Source organism: Glycine max, chromosome 20 (assembly GCF_000004515.6).
Source record: "Glycine max cultivar Williams 82 chromosome 20, Glycine_max_v4.0, whole genome shotgun sequence".
Lineage (NCBI taxonomy): Eukaryota > Viridiplantae > Streptophyta > Magnoliopsida > Fabales > Fabaceae > Glycine > Glycine max.
The window spans coordinates 21,380,024-21,396,990 of NC_038256.2; the positions used below are offsets into that span (position 1 = coordinate 21,380,024).

At 32.3% G+C, this 16,967-nt stretch overlaps 2 long non-coding RNA genes across 5 annotated transcripts; both read right to left on the reverse strand.

The window, feature by feature from the left end:
- Window positions 1-1,805: 1,805 nt before the first annotated feature.
- Window positions 1,806-4,382, reverse strand: LOC121174376 (uncharacterized). Of its 2 annotated transcripts, XR_005890433.1 has the most exons (5): window positions 4,100-4,382; window positions 3,601-3,657; window positions 3,305-3,386; window positions 2,984-3,124; window positions 1,806-2,301 (listed from the first exon to the last, which is right to left on the reverse strand). It is a non-coding gene; the product is annotated as an uncharacterized lncRNA (long non-coding RNA). The 2 variants fall into 2 exon arrangements; XR_005890432.1 differs by lacking the exon at window positions 1,806-2,301 and having other exon boundaries at window positions 2,902-3,124.
- A 2,298-nt stretch (window positions 4,383-6,680) lies between these two features.
- On the reverse strand, window positions 6,681-16,475 carry LOC102668978 (uncharacterized). 3 transcript variants are annotated; one of them, XR_005890430.1, is made up of 12 exons: window positions 16,291-16,475; window positions 15,829-15,948; window positions 13,684-14,239; window positions 13,357-13,434; window positions 10,615-10,738; window positions 9,128-9,188; window positions 8,925-9,048; window positions 8,477-8,625; window positions 7,796-7,952; window positions 7,101-7,168; window positions 6,936-7,008; window positions 6,681-6,719 (listed from the first exon to the last, which is right to left on the reverse strand). It is a non-coding gene; the product is annotated as an uncharacterized lncRNA (long non-coding RNA). The 3 variants fall into 3 exon arrangements; XR_420231.4 differs by having other exon boundaries at window positions 8,567-8,625; window positions 16,291-16,472; XR_005890431.1 differs by having other exon boundaries at window positions 6,682-6,719; window positions 6,970-7,008; window positions 8,567-8,625; window positions 16,291-16,472.
- Window positions 16,476-16,967: the final 492 nt, after the last annotated feature.

Sequence of the window (16,967 nt, forward strand, 5' to 3'; positions counted from 1 at the left end):
CACTACTGGAAAACCCGAATGCAAATCTTCATTGAGGCAATAGACTTAAACATTTGGGAAGCCATAGAAGTAGGCCCTTATGTACCCACCATGGTGGCTGGAAATGCAACAATAGAAAAAACTAGAGAAGAGTGGACTGAAGATGAAAGAAGATTAGTGCACTACAATTTAAAGGCTAAAAACATCATTACTTTTGCCCTAGGAATGGATGAATATTTTAGGGTTTCAAATTGTAAGAGTGCTAAGAATATGTGGGACACTCTACAAGTTACACATGAGGGTACAACTGATGTCAAACGATCTAGGATAAATACTTTAACTCATGACACTACTACAATAACGGTCTTTTAAGTCGGTTATTTAAGTCCTTTTACGATGGTTTTGAACCGTCATAGAAGCCAGCGTCGTAATATCGCAATGCATTTACAATGACGGTTTATAAACTATCATGGAAAGTAACATTTTCTAAGACAGTTATTGAATAACCGTCATTAAATGTAATAGATACAAAGACGATTTACGTTCTACACCCATCTTTAAATGGCGTAATCAACATGTGAATTCTAAGACGGTTATTCAACCGTCTTAGAAAGTTTAACATTCTAAGACGGTTCCAAAAGAGTCGTCGTAATATGTCCTAAAAATTTAGACGGTTATTCGAGTAACCATCTTAGAATAACATTTTTGTTGTTGAAATTCTATGACGGTTATTTGTACGACCGCCTTAGTTTCTAAGATATACTACGACGGTTAGATAACTTTTTTTTTGTGTTGGCTGGTAGCTTTAAAAGTTGTTACTTTTAATTACATAGTGTAACACAATTTAAACAATTATAAAATGATTTAATTACATAATAAACATACAATTTGTAGACATATAAAATGATTTCAACAATTATTAAATCATTCAATTTATAGATAACACTAATATGTAACCAATACATCCAGCTGCAACAACACATCTAATACAATGCAAACTTGGAATTTAGATGACAATACGTGAATGTTGCAATATGATTAACTGCACTATATATATATGCAATGCAAAGATAAGAACATTAATTGGATATAATATCATCATTATTGTTTAATAAGAGTTCCATTAAGAATATTTAAATCATTCCCCACCTAACCCCATTTAATTTTGTATTGATATTGAATTGATTGATTCAAATTTTGAGAAAAAAAATTGTAACTAAGCTTATAAGTTACGAACTATTTTTGACTTATATTCGAAAGTTTATTTAAACTTAATTAAATTGAAAATAAATTATAAACAAACGTTAAACTACCTATTTTAATAAGTTCTTTCGAAAACATGCGAAATATACTTATATATCTCATAAGATAACTCTGAAAAAATTATTACAAATGAGCAAAATACAGAAAATTTGTCCAAATTTCGCTTATTAAGCCATTTTTGTCTTAAAAAGTTATCATACGAATGCAGTGTGTGATTGTAAATTAAAGATATGCAAGTTTTATTTCTTTTTATCATCAAATATTAATTTGTTAATTTGGTTAAAAATGTCCGCTAACAAATTTAAATCCGTGATTTCTATCCTCTCTCTTCTCTCCGTAATTTTTCAACCGTTAGGTCAACATTCTGGAGAGAGGGTTCAACTAAATCACATATTGCAAGTATTGAAGAAAAAAAAAAAAGACAATTCCACATGCAACACATAATTCTCTCCTTTTTTTGTTTTGACTATCATTTAGGCAATTCCAAGTGAGAGCCACTACTAGAAGATGCATGATCTACATCGGTCACAATCAATGTTCTACAACGGTGCATGACCGTTTTTGATTATAATAATGTTGAAACTTAAAAATTTCAACATCAGTCCATAAGCGAACGTTGTAGTAAGCTGTTTTTTTTTCTAAATCGGTGCTATATTAATGACTGATGTAGAAACCTTGGTTCTGCTTTTTGAGGGCGGATTTTCTACATCGTTTTTAAATTAAGCAACGATGTTGATCTTTTATTTTCTACATCGTTTTTAAATTAAGCAACGATGTAGTAAGTTGCGCTTTTTACATCGTTTTATAGAAAGCAATGATGTTGAATATGGGAACTTCTACATCAGTGATGACGTAGGCACTGATGTAGTAAGTTGCGCTTTTTACATCGTTTTACAGAAAGCAATGATGTTGAATATGGGAACTTCTACATCAGTGGTGACGTATGCACTGATGTAGTATGTTACGCTTTCTACACCGTTTTACAGAAAGCAACGATGTTGAATATGAGAACTTCTACATCGGTGGTGACATAGGCACCGATGTAAAAACATATTTAACCTGCATAATAATTTAAGGTTAATTAAAATAAATAATTTATAATGAATAAATTATCTATAAATAAAACATACTGTTTATAGTGATAAATATGACTATAAATAATTGATATAAGATATTAAAAAAAGTTACTGTCTATAAATAATTGATAAAATATATAAAACAACATTTTACTTGATCAAGAGGTCTCAATTGGTTGAGAAAAGAGAAAATATCATAACATATGGTATGGAAGTTCCATCATAAAATATCATTCTTTTTATTTTGGTGAATCATAACATATCATTCTATTTCACCCATCATTAGATATATCTAGAAGCTTTGGTAATACGTTAAACAAATTTAAATCCATAGTATGTGCGCGTGCGTGCATATGCAGTTGTGTGTTTGTGCAATTTTTCTTTTATGTTTGGGCTATGATTTTCAATCTCAACAAATACAATGTTAGGGAATCAGACAATTTTGCTATAGATTTTGTTGACACAATTTTACATACTTACTCGGATGGATGAATACAAAATGTTTATGGAGTTTAGTATTACTCATTAAGTTATGACAGAATTTTCAAATAATCTAATGCAGATGTTCCAGAAGGCTCGCCAGTGGCCAGAGACGTGTCAAAAGCTATATTACATCTCTCAGAAAAAGCAGAGCTGAAGAGATTGGAAGAGAAGTGGTTGATTACCTCACCGGCATCATGCTCCAACGTGACCTCCGATGATACGGACAGTTTGAAGCTGAGAAGTTTATGGATTCTATATGTCATCTCAGGTGCCACTTCCACCATTTGTGTGCTACTATCAGCCATCCAATCTCTAGTAAAATCCTGTCACCAATGTCAAGCAGTGGCACCAGAAGGCAATGACACACCAAGTGATCATAAAGTGTGGGAGAACAAATAATATTTAGTTACTTAATTTGTTCAAATAATATTCTCAAGTTACTTAATTTTAAGAACCAACATCAGCAATTGTATTGAAATTGTTCTTGTTCACTTCCAACTTACATATATCTGTTAATGAACACAACTTTCATCAGCTCACGCACAAGCACAACCAATTGGCATCTCTTTTCTCATTCAATTTTCCCTGCATTTCAAGCAAAAGAACAAACAATACAGCAGCCACAGTGGTGCAGTATCCATTCTAATCCCATTGTAATTCAATGAAAATGGTAAAATAAATTAAATAACGAGTTAACACTTAAATGCGAGCCTTGTCCAGAAATAACAATTTCAGTGATGGAATTGTTGATTACATGATCAGAAGTAATGGAATTATTAACCAAAAACTGCAGTCACACCTTTTTTAATTTATCTTCCTTGTCAAGTGTCTCTCTGCGCTTGTCGTTATCACCTCCCTACAAAGAAAAAATCCAAGTGAGGCTCACATCAAGTATTAGTACAACAAATTTAATACGTAAAACTAAACTAGACTTAATAAAGCTGTCATCATTGGAGAAATGCAAGAAGTATATGATTGCTTTATCATGACTTTTTTGGTTTGCTGTTTTTCTGAACTTGAAATATGGTAATATATATCCGTTAATTTGAGTAGATATTTCAGTAATGTAGGTGGTGTTTGCAAAAGGAAGTATAGGCAAATTGTTCATAAAAAGTGGAAGCATATTACCATGCCACGTCCAAAACTGATAAATCTTAAACGAATATAACATAACATAGTCCATTTCTAAAACTAGAGTAGTCCATTTCCAAATGTAGCTATGCTCATTATTACGAATATAACATAACATAGTAATACAGATGTGAATAGTATTTTAGTTTTTCTTTTGCAGGATTTACCAGGCTTCATGGAATCCCTTGTGAAGCAAATGTCTGTAAATCTTAAACGCATTCACAGCTTAGGGATAAAAAAGGTAGCAGTTGGGTTATTACAGCCAATTGGGTGTTTCCCTGTGTTAAATGTGATATTTTGCCGTACGAACTGCATTGGCCTTTTGAACGTGATCTCCAAAGATCACAACAAAATGTTGCTCAAAGCTGTGCAAGAACCCAACAAGGAAGCAGCAGTCAAATCAGTTTTCATAACACTGGACCTCTACAACTCCTTCCTCTCTGCAATTGAAACTATGCAGAAAAAGCGTGCAGGTTAGTTCTCATTGTGCTTTAAATAGAATTTCAACACGCTACGGATAAAATTGTAGAGGATAGCATTTGATATTTATTTTTTGAAGAATTATTTTTATGGAAAATGCTAATCAGGATTCTTAGAACATTAATTAAGAAAATTGAAGTAGAAATATTTTTATTGAAAAATAAAAATATATATTATTTATAATCTTTTTTGTCTTCTCTTAATATTTTCACATTAAATATTTTTTTGATTTGGTTTCTTAATCAATACTGTTATGACACATTTGTTAGCAATATCTTTTTTTATATATCTAAATCATGTCAGCAAGAGAAATGCTAACAAGACATTATTATATGACATATGCTTTAAAACAGAATCTATATTATTGGGTTATGTGGGAAATGCTAACAAAGATTAGACCTACGTAATTAATTAATAAGACTAACAGTGTGTTGAAATGAATGCGTCAAATAATAATAAAATCTCAATGATGCTAACTTTCAACAATATATGCATACAATAATTTGTTATTTTGAACTTTTCTAGTTATTATATATGCAATATTTTTTTTTCTTCTTCTTCTTCTCGTTACTCTAGCTAGTCATCATAGATAGCATTAGTTGATTTTGTGCAAGCAATTACTTTCTTTTTCTTAAAAAAAAATTATAATAGAATAATGGAAATATCAGAAACTATGACTATAGATAGTTTCAAAGTTAAGCACTGAGTATCTAATTGCGTAATTATAAGAAAACCTCTAGATGATGACAGTTTTTTTTTTCTTTCTACATTATGCAGAAAAGTCTACACTGATGAATCCGTTGCAACCATGCTGTGAGGGAAACAAGTTGGAAGATTCATGTGGAAGTGTGGATGACGAAGGATCAAAGAAATACAGTTTATGTGAGAACCCGAAACTTTCTTTCTTTTGGGACACACTTCACCCTTCTCAAAATGGTTGGTTTGCCGTCTACACAATATTGCAATCTACTCTTGGCCAACTTATTACATGAAAAAACTTCTAATCAATATTAGTGTATTTGGATTAGTTCCATGATGAAAAATAATCTATTAATCCTTCAAAGTTATTGTATATAGCTGTAGTGTATTAAAAAATCTGATGCATATCAACTTGGTTTTACTGATAAAAAAATTATTTAATCTAGGAGAAGTGGCAAAACTGTTTGTTGATGCTGGCTTAATATGTGTTGCTAGTCTGATATCTCCTTACAGAAGAGACCGAGACACTTGCCGTGCCATGTTACCTGATGCAAATTTTATTGAGGCAAGGCACCATTAGGCATTTCTTATCATTTGTATTAGTTGGTTTATATGATATTTGATAGTGGAACTGTATTTACAGGTTTTCATGAACATGCCTCTAAAATTGTGTGAGGCATGAGATCCAAAAGGCCTCTATAAGCTTGCTCGTGCGGGGAAAATCAAAGGTGTGTTATTGTAATGTGTTTCACTTGTGAAGGCTTTGTCCCACCCTTCTAAGTAAATTGTAATTGACACACAGCTAGAAAGAATATAAAATGAAGGAAGCCCAAAATTAAGTTTGTTCTGCATTGTTAACTACAATGGGAAGAATGCATATTTCAAGGAAGCATTTAACCCTATACTCTTTTTCTTTAGCCTGTACATGATGTTAAGAGTTAATAACTAGTTTGGTTCACAGATCCTTGTGGTTAAGTGTTTTAGGTTGAGCATATTTGGCTGTTGGCCATGGTATAATTCAGTAAGGGTAGTTTGTCTATGGACTTATTTTGAAGGAGTGTGGAAATTCTTGTTTTCATAATAAAAATTATCTAAAAAAAATAAGGCAGTAGTTAATTGGTTTTGATGGGTACTTTCTGGAACACCAGACGTAAGATGACTTGTAGTTTGGCTATGGGTTATAACAATGAAATTTGAAAACCAGTCTCCTTGGTCAGAGATTTGCTCCTACAACCAATGTTGCTAATTGTTGACATAATTCAGGGCTTGCATTGCATCTGAAATATATTTTCCTTGCATTATCTTCATGCTTATTGTTTTACAACTTTCCTTTATATCCAAACATTTGTAAAACATTGCTTGAATCATTTCTTAAATTCTAACTGCTGATTTTGAATTCTACCATGTGACCTTTATGAACTGTGAAATTGCACAGGTTTTACCGGTATTGATGATCCAAAAAAAGCTAACCAAAAAAGGCATGTTAAGAAATGCAAGAAGTATAAATACACCCAATAGCAATCATATACTATCATAATTCACAAGCAGTTGAGAAGATGCAATTTCTTGCCTGCTTAAAGATTGTAGACTTCCCAGACTCTCCAGCACCTAAACAACAGAGATATTAACACACAAATAAGTTCAGAAAATAAATAACAAAAGCTAGTATTTGCACGGTATATTAAGAGATTGTGGCACACACATATAATTCCTTCAAACTCTGGGGAGTACAACCACATTACGTATTAATGCTAATTGCTAAACTCCAAATAATTCTACAGATTGCTATATAAAATATGGAAAGTCACACCTAGTAAAACACACCTAGTAATAAAAGTTTCTGAATATGCTTTTCAACCTTTGTTTCTAACTTGATTCTTGTTTCAATTTCTGCATCCTGCAAATGCACGCCACATTCATCAAATTAAAGCTTATTTAACAGTATTATTTCTAATTTAATAAGTGCCAAATTTATAAAGGACAAAAGACCTGAGCATTTTCTTCAGCATCAGCTTCACGAAAACGACGACTTCAGCTGCAGACTAAGCCCATGTTATCTGTTACAAAGAAGATGCATTGATCAAGCTCCACCAGAAACCGTTGTTTCAATTTTCAATACTCTCCTTTATTGCATACTTGCATTATGCAGCATTTATCGTAGCTTATTTAGACTTGTGGAAGTAGCTTATTATGACATTTCTATAAAAACTCTATTTATTAGTTCAATAAACTTCCTGGTAAAACTTAACCAATTAAGTTCTTTTTAAATTAGTTTTAACTAATTAACGACATAAGTTATTTTTAATTAATTATACTAGTCTTCACAATCAAGCTTATAAACAAATGCTCATTTGACAAGAGCTTATTGAATCCATTGCTTAATTAAGGTGTTTACTCAAAAACACACCCTCTATGGACTTGAGTTCACCTAACAAGAAGACATGAGCAGAGCAAACAAACACAAGCAGGCTCTCCCACCTCAAAGGAATATCTCAAGTCAACCACAAGCTAATACTTCATGCAACTTGCAATAATATATGCAAATAATAGATTATCAATCCACAGAATAAGACATCTGAATAAATAAATAAATAAGAAAGACTCAAGGGCACAACTGGATAGCAAGAGTATCTTGAAACAAACTATGAATTGATGTTTTAGCCAGAACAGTTCCCAGCCCACACCTCAGATCTGAATTTATGATTATTCTGAGCAAGTTATTCAACCAAAATGCTACGACTGTGACGACAATAATGGCAAGGCAAAGACAGCAGTGTAGATTCAACTCCTCAATACGTGGGAAAATTCATTGGTTCTAGGTTATTTTTCAGAAGCAACTACCTACAAACAAAAAACACATAATATCCAATATATCAGAGCTTATTTCTACATCTCAAGCACAAGGTATGAAGAATCATGTAATTAAGGATGTAAATAGCAACTATAACTGACTGACATAAAAGTTACAAATAAATTTGTATACTAAACTCCAACAAAATGTAATTAATAAAAAAGAAGGTTGGTTAAACTTTCTTCTACCAATACCATTTTGAATATGTATAAGAGTCTGAAACTAATAACTGTTAGAACAAAAATCAATTGTTCAGAATTTTCGTAATACAAATCCTACATAATTGACCGGCCTTTTACAAATATTAATGCTAACCTCGTCAGGAAGTACTCAACAAAATAAAAAAGGGTGCATAAGCATAAAGAATGCTTTATTGTAAATGATACATCATGCATGAAACTGTCTGCGGTTTTCATTTAACTATTATGAAAAATTTGAGTTATTAAGTAGGCTATATATTAGGTCAAAGCTAAGGATCATTGTTTAAGTATGAGCAATATCAGTCATAAAATACCGGTATTTCTAGGGAGTATCAAGCTAACTGCATGCAGTTTCTGACATTCAAAGGCATAGTTGGATCATTTAGATCCAGCCAGATACATACTTAGCTTTCCAGTGAGCACATTCTTTATTCTGTAGTAGTTCAAGAAGTCCTTCCAGTATCTGCATATTTAATTTAAAGTAAATAATTAAGATATTGAATGAAACGATAAAAGGAAATAATTAAGAAAAAAAAGTGTAGTGAGTTTCAATAAAGGAAACAGTCCAAACTTCATATGTTGAAAATAAAGGATTTCTAATATATACTGCCATAGTTTTCTGTCTAGGCTTTTAACTGTTTAGTGCAAGTTTGGGCTCAATAGTGCATATTGGAATGCAAGAAGAGCTTATACCTGTCAATTAACCTCATATATTCTCAATTAAAAACAGTTATAGAAGAATAAAACAATTAAAATTAGTACCTCCAATCTTTCACAGCTGCAGCAGTGAGCTGTATATTATCATATTCATGACATGGACGATAATTTTACCAAAAAAGGGGTGGCACCACCTATATCTGATCAAACCAGTAGAATTTATAGGAACCTGAAATTAAAATAAATACTTATTAGTGTTAATATCACCATCCTGAAATTAAAACTAGTGGTGTTGGTAACTTAGATACCAAGTCAACCAGAGGGTAAGGTAGCCACCTACTCAACCCAAAAGGATATTGATATAGGAACCTGAAATTAAAATAAATACTCATTAGTGTTAATACAAGATGAATCTCTTGTTCCTGCTGCGGTAATATGACCTGTCTCTTATTCTTGTAGCTTAATTGGTATCAAAATGGCTCCAAGTTAAGTGGGATTGTCTCTAGAGTGATTAGTAAGGGTGTGTTTATGAGTTTATCCTTGTAATTTATTTAGTATGTTAACATTACAATTCACTTTAAATTAAATGAAGGTTGGACACACCATTGCTTGCTTTGATGACAAACATACTTTAGAGGAGCCTTATCCAGTTGGTATGATGTGCACATATTTATCGTTAATATGTATCTTTTTTATGTAGAGGCATGTTGAATGTTACATATATTGTTCTATTATTGTGAATCATGTTCATAGACACCATTGATCTCTAAATCCTTAATGATTTTGCCTATATTTTTTGTTGGTCTCTATCTACCTCAGTACTTCCAGTCATAGAGCTACTTTACATTTTATCTACTCTCTTAGCTTGGACTTTCACTGGTCTTCTCTACATATGCCCAGACAAATCTCCTAAGGTAGAAAAAACAGAAATTTATATGCTGAAAATGTATTAAAGTAACCTATTTCTGATTATATAGTCAAGGCTATTGTATAGGTCCTATAGAATATTGTTTTCTTTCAACTATTTCAGCAAGAAAAGAATTGCTGTTGAATGCAATGATCTCTCACAATCTCCCATGTTTAGTATTTAGTTCCCTGGTTAAAATTAATTTTTGGGATGTATCAAACATACTGCTCTAACATTTACAGCACAAAATTGATGCGCACTAGCCACTAATTTATGTAATTGGACTTAAGAATACAATTCATGCGCACTAGCCACTAATAACACTTGGTCCATGAGCCATCGAGAAGGTGAAAGTTAAATATTATCACATCTTTATACGAAAAGTAACTTAGGAATGGATAGGTAGACTTGTCAAACAATCTCTCTTTTTTTCTCCTTTTTTTTATTTACTTTTCTTTTCTTGTTGTTGAGTTTAATCATTTGGTTCGGTTGTAGATTCTCCCCTTTAGAATTGGGTTTAGAACTTAGAAGAAGACAGAAATAAAAATATAAATATAAATTGCACTGTGTTTCTAATCAGTTCAAGAAAAAAGACAAAACTTAAAGTAAATAATTAAGATATTTAATCAAACGATAAAAGGAAATAATTAAGAAAAAAAAGTGTAGTGAGTTTCAATAAAGGAAACAGTCCAAACTTCATATGTTGAAAATAAAGGATTTCAAATATATACTACCATAGATTTCTGTCTAGGCTTTTAACTGTTTAGTGCAAGTTTGGGCACAACAGTGCATATTGGAATGCAAGAAGAGTTCATACCTGTCAATTAACCTCATATATTCTCAATTAAAAACAGTTATAAAAGAATAAAACATCCAAATAATTAGTACCTCCAATCTTTCACAGTTGCAGCAGTGAGCTATATATTATCATATTCATGAGATGGATGATAATTTTACCAAAAAAGGGGTGGCACCAGTTATATCTGATCAAACCAGCAGCATTTATAGGAACCTGAAATTAAAATAAATACTCATTAGTGTTAATATCACCATCTTGAAATTAAAACTAGTGGTGCTGGTAACTTAGATACCAAGTCAACCAGAGGGTAAGGTAGCCACCTACTCAACCCAAAAGGATATTGATAATTGACCATTCCCAATTCCACATATTATATTTGTTTTAAAAATTTCCCAATTCCATTAACAATCTATCCCTTCCCTGTTTGGCATGGCAAGGTTGACTAACTTACTGTATGTCTCTTGTAGTGATTCTAGCATATATCATATGGTAAGAAACAAAGATGTCGTGGGAGGGATATAATATTTAAAAACAAAAGATATATACAAGCTAGAAAGAATCAACCTATTTATACTACTATAACTACACTAATGTTTATCTATTTAATAACTTTTTATTAGATAATCTTATTTTAAAACTTACCATCAAATTCAAAGTTCTTATCATATATACAAATCTTATATGGATCCAATTTTTTTAGTACTCTATTAATAAATATCAAAATTAACATATATATTATATACTTATAAAGTATGGAAATAAACACTTTTTGATTATATTCTACTAAGGACATAGATTAACTGACATGTGATTGATTGATCCAACTTATCTAGTGGTTTTAACTCTAGAGTTCAAGTCTTGGGTATGGGTATGCAACTGTCACAATCCAAATCTTTTGCTGGAACTTTGCGGCTCAGAGTAATCTTATTGCTTGAGTAGAATTGCCTTTAGTAGAGAACATCTATGATATCTACCATAAAATATTCTTAAGGTTGAAAATTGACACACAATAATGTAGCAATACTTCAGTTATGCAACATTAAGTATCTTTTCGTGATGTCTAGTATTACTTGTAAATTGATTCTGATTTATTCAAAATTCCCAAATGATCCTGTTTTTGTCAAGGAAAGCCAAAATGCTCCGGGTAGGAATGAAAACTTACACGAAACCAGCATAATCAAATTTGTTTCTTAGTTGAATAATTTCATATTGCAAAGAGGAAAAATCTGCTGGAACAATAGACAATTCTGTGGAAAGAGGTACTTTGCCAATTGTCTGCTGCCGGTTTGAAAATTATTAGTTAGTAATGGGTACTTGGCAAAAGCTGCCAAGACTAAAAGCATGTTTTGTGAAAACAATATTTTGAGATTTTATATTTTTGATGTACATTGGATTATGACATTCAAATAAAAAATAAAAAGACAGAGGAGCATATAGTTTCATCATCAAACTAGGTACCACCTCTTAAGTTTCAAGATGCTGCTACCATTTTAAGTAGAAAAAAAGTGGAAAAAACGTATCTTCAAGGTGCTCCCCAACATGTGGTCTGACTCGGATATTATGTGTTTCTAGTACAGAAAATATAAAGATGAGATTTGAGGGTGAAATAGCCTTCGTTCCTCCTTTTGCTTCCATTTTAATATTAATCAGCACTTTTTTGTCTTGCTAGTAGCTACATAAAGCTTTTAAGGCTGGCATTCTGCCAGATAAGATGTTTCAGCTTATATGCTTCAAAACTTTAGGTCATAGCCCTAATTTATAGGTCCCGAGACTGTTTGAAGAGGACGGACAATCCCCTTTTGAGATTAAAAACAGATATCCACTTTATTCTGATGAAACAGTTGGTTCAAAAGAGAAATTTGCCAAGTGTCAAGGTTCTTGAGCCTGCAATGGCACATGCCCAAGTTTAGACTTGGATGCCATCTTAATTAATGTCACATATTTTGATCTTCAACAAAACCATGTTTCTCCATGCCTTACATAGATGCTTGCACCTATACTATGTTGTACACAAAGGGAGAAAAAGAAAGACTAAAGCATTAGCTACTTACTTTTGTTTCTTTATTATACCAATGAAAACAACACTTGGAAAAAAGATCTATATACTCCTAAGAATCATGTGAATTTAAGAATTAATTGTTTCTTTATTATATCAGTTACTCATGCTAGTTAATTGTTCTCTCCTGTCCACTAATGTTATAGGCCACTGTTGCAAGCCAACTAAGCATTAACAAAAACTAACAGCTCTGTATGAGGTCCCCCTCCAATCCCTTTTCCACTATAGGTATCAACCAAAATAAAAACACAATCCTTGTCTCTCCTCTGTCTCTCTCTATATACCCTCATATTCATATTAATTTTAAGCAAACCCCATAAACCATCATCATCATTATTTACCATTCCCGCCCCATGAAGTGTTCTCTTTGTCCCTCAAGATTATGACTCACCTATATAGCTGTGTTACGAGTACAGAGGACGCAGAAATTGGAGAAGAAGGTCTTGAGGAAGAAGAAGACCAGAGTACGAAGGAAGAAGAGAAAAAGGGGGGTTCAAGGAGAAGGAAAGCCCAAGAGGAAGATTCTCAAGCCCAACTACTTAAAAGACTACGTTTAAAGAAGGAACAACAGCATACTTCATCATACTTAGCCTTATACTTAATCCTTATACTTAATTAGGAAATTAAGAACTCAAGCAGGAGATAATCATAACCAATTTTGTTATATACATATTCTTGAATGATTCCATAGCTAGACAGCTCAGCACAAATTCTGTTATAAACCATCTATATAATATCATGTAAATAACAAGTATAAGGCAATGAGAATATTCACCTTTATCTCCCCTTCTTTGTTATCTTCTTCTTCTTGTTCTGTGGAGGGTCTGAACCTCGAAATCCAGAAGCTATCAAGCTGTATCATACCTCAAAGTGTACATGCAACTCCAATTAAAAAAACTATTTTCACTTTCAAACACAATCCTTCCCATAGCACCCAATAAATTAAGGACAAGCTGGGTTAATTGTAATGTTGTTATATTTTCATGTTGCTTATGCAGAACTCAGTCCAACAGACCCTAGAGTTCGACCTCAACTGTAAATACCAAGCCCGGACAAACCCTAGAACTGGTAAATGACGAAAACTAACAAGTAATTAACTTACCTCACAAAAGTTGGACAAAACCTAGCCCGGACAAGTTACCGGCACCGACGAAATGCAGAAGCAGACCAGGGAGGGCACCACAGAGGTTTGCTACGAAGGAGATTGCTAGCTAGGGCGTGCTCACAACAGATAGGAAGGGCAAAGAGATAAAAGGTAATGGCGCAGTTTCTAAAATTTTATTTTAATTTGTAAAACTACAACAAGGACGGTGATTTCTTAAAAAACGTTGTTGTATTCTGTCAAATACAAAGACGTTTTTCACTACTCAAACGTAGTCATTTGAATTGCTCAAATACGACATCGGGCAGCACCAAAAACGTTGTCGTTAAAGTCAAGGTATTTACAAAAATGCCACCGGTACATATTCAACAACGTTGGCATAGCACCGATGTTATTCTGATGTCGTGGAAATGCTTTTTTATAGTAGTGAGCACATCATGCCGCACATAATTGAAAATAGCTTATTCATGTGTTTTGACACACAACTATTAGTTATGCTATTAAAAGAAAAAAAAATTCAGGGACCTAATTAAAATTTTGAGAAAAGTATCGGGACCTGCAAAATAATTAAACATATATTATATATAAATGTAATTTTTTATTAAATGTGATTTTTTATTAAATAAAATAAAATTAAAGATAACATGTATATTATTATTTTATATATGCATGCATCGAGAAATATGCAAATGGCTCCCCAGGTAGAACTGAAATATAAAGAATTGTAAGAGTAGGGCTCACAAATTTAAGATGAAAAAGTAGATACTCTAAGAATACTTTAATTATTCTTTTATTCCTAATTCTTAAATCAGCAAGTAATTAATCGGTTGCTTTGTTATTAAATCACAATATCTATAGAGTCTATATTTTACTTTCACTTTATTTCTTATATCACTGATACACACATGTGATCTTAACAATCAACTAAAAAACTAAAATCTTCATTTACAATTATTTAATTCAATTTTTATTTGCTAATCCTTTATCATGGTGGAGTTTGGCTTTACGTTCAAACAAAGAATTAATATGTGAGCTAGGCGTCAACCCCAAATTAGTGAGGATTTCGTAGTGTTTAGTGATCTATATAATAATTAAGTCTAAGTGAGGTTTCGGAAGAGCTATTAGACAAAAGCTTGAGAAAGTTACAAAGAATTTTAAAAGGATATCACCTTTTTGTTTTGTTTACGAAAAAAGTATTTTTTTTCTTATTTAATTACCCACAATTTAAAAATGCTTCATAATAAATAAATAAAATTTAAAATCATGATTAACAATTCCTATTTATCCCAATAAAAAATGATTATTCCATGATGACTACCCATGAAGCTGAAGGTCCCATCCTATCAGTTGCCATTACTTGATGAAAAAAATTAATTCATCGCTAACAAGACTAAGCAACTTAAAAGTACAATTAAGCTAGTGATATTTTAACCCATTTAAAACTACTCATCCTATCACATATATGACATGCCAAAACATTTTTTTATTACTGATTAGAAGTCCATTCAATATAACTAACAGTCAATCTCACCTTAGGTACCAAACCAAAAAAAAAAAAACAATTAAGTTAGAGTAGTAAAAGAATTGTGAGCAAAAAATCAGTCAGCAGAAGCGGTAATAAATCTCTAAGCATTGCATTGGGACGATTCCGTACTTCTTTGGACTATAAAACAATACAATATAATAAATTCCCGTGATCAGGACCAAACTAAAAATTTCTATCTACCCAAACCCAATGGAGAAACCGAAAAGAAAAACTCTTCATGACGATACGCTATGTCGTCAATTTACTATTCACGTTGAATTCTTCCTTCAATAATGCCATTTATGTGGATTTTTAATGGTTGGGTTTGATTAGGAATATAAATATAAAAATCTACCTAAAAGCAATCACCCTGAAAGCATGGCTATTACTAAACTCACTACCGTAAAAGCATTATATTGTAAGGAAGCACATATAGCATACTACAGTACAAAATTCAAAGAAATATGATAAAACCAAACAATGGGAAGGACAAAAGACCCAAAAACTAGCAAAACAAGGTAATTTAAAGTTCTAAATGTTAATAAAGTTATCTCATAAAGAGAAATTTATGAAAAATAAGTGTTAATAATAACTAACAAAATTGTCCTTTCAAGTATAACCTGGATCTGAAGGACCATATTGGGAAGTGCTAATTGTATCACATGAAGTAGAGGCATTCCTACGAAGCTTTGGAGGATTGCTGGAATTTTCAATTCCACTACTCTGTCGATGCACTGTACCTGCATAGAAGTTACCATTCAAGATACAATGAAACAATAGTTATATAAGTCAAGTAGGCAATCTAGGTAAAGGTTACAAGAAATGGAAGATATAATCAACTTATGCTGATTAAAAACATGAGAGAAGACATAGATGATCGATACTCGTTACCTTTCATAAGGCCATGACTATGATCATCACTTACTGACATATTGACATCAAAAGTGAAACTAAACTAAACTTGGTCATTTTCAAATCATTCATAACTTTGAACTCATGGTGACTAAACTAAACTTCATAACAAGTAATCATAAAATAAAAATAACTATTCCAAAAAGCTTAAGTGCAACGTCCTCCAGTACCTCTAGTTCTGCCTGTTGAAGGAAGGACTACTGACAAGGAACCAAGATTGGACCTTTGAAAACACTATTAACATAAGTAAATGAGTTAGAAAAATCAAACTACAAGTCAACAATTCAATGTTGCACTGGTCTTTTCAAAAGTAAATATTAAATTAAGGGACCTCATAAAGGAGCACTTCGGTTTAGGGAAGTTAAAAATAACATAGTAAGTTCACCAAAGGAATGGTCATAATCATCCCAAAATTCAATAAATAAATTTAGAGAATACATTCAGGGAACAACAAAGTGCAAAAATAGATTAATACGGGGTAAATAGTGAAGTATCTTCAAACAGAAACAAAAAGTTGAAAGTTTGGGGGGACCCACGAGGTTGAACTGCTGCCAAGGCTATGAATGGGAACTTTACGAGGCCCCGTTTGGATTCTGCAAAAGGGACTGCTCCACCATAACTCATTCAATGGCCCCTATTGTTGCTACGGAAGTACAGATTCTTCTTCTCCACTTTTTAAAATCATAATAGAAGTGGTCCATAATGCATACTTCCATGGCTCTGGGCTAAAGACTCATCCATTCCAAGAACATTCTTTCTTTTGAACTCAATCTACATTTAAGACCCCAAAATAAAATATATGCACCAAAGAAAATACTAAGAGCCAAGATAATGTTCACCTCTCTCA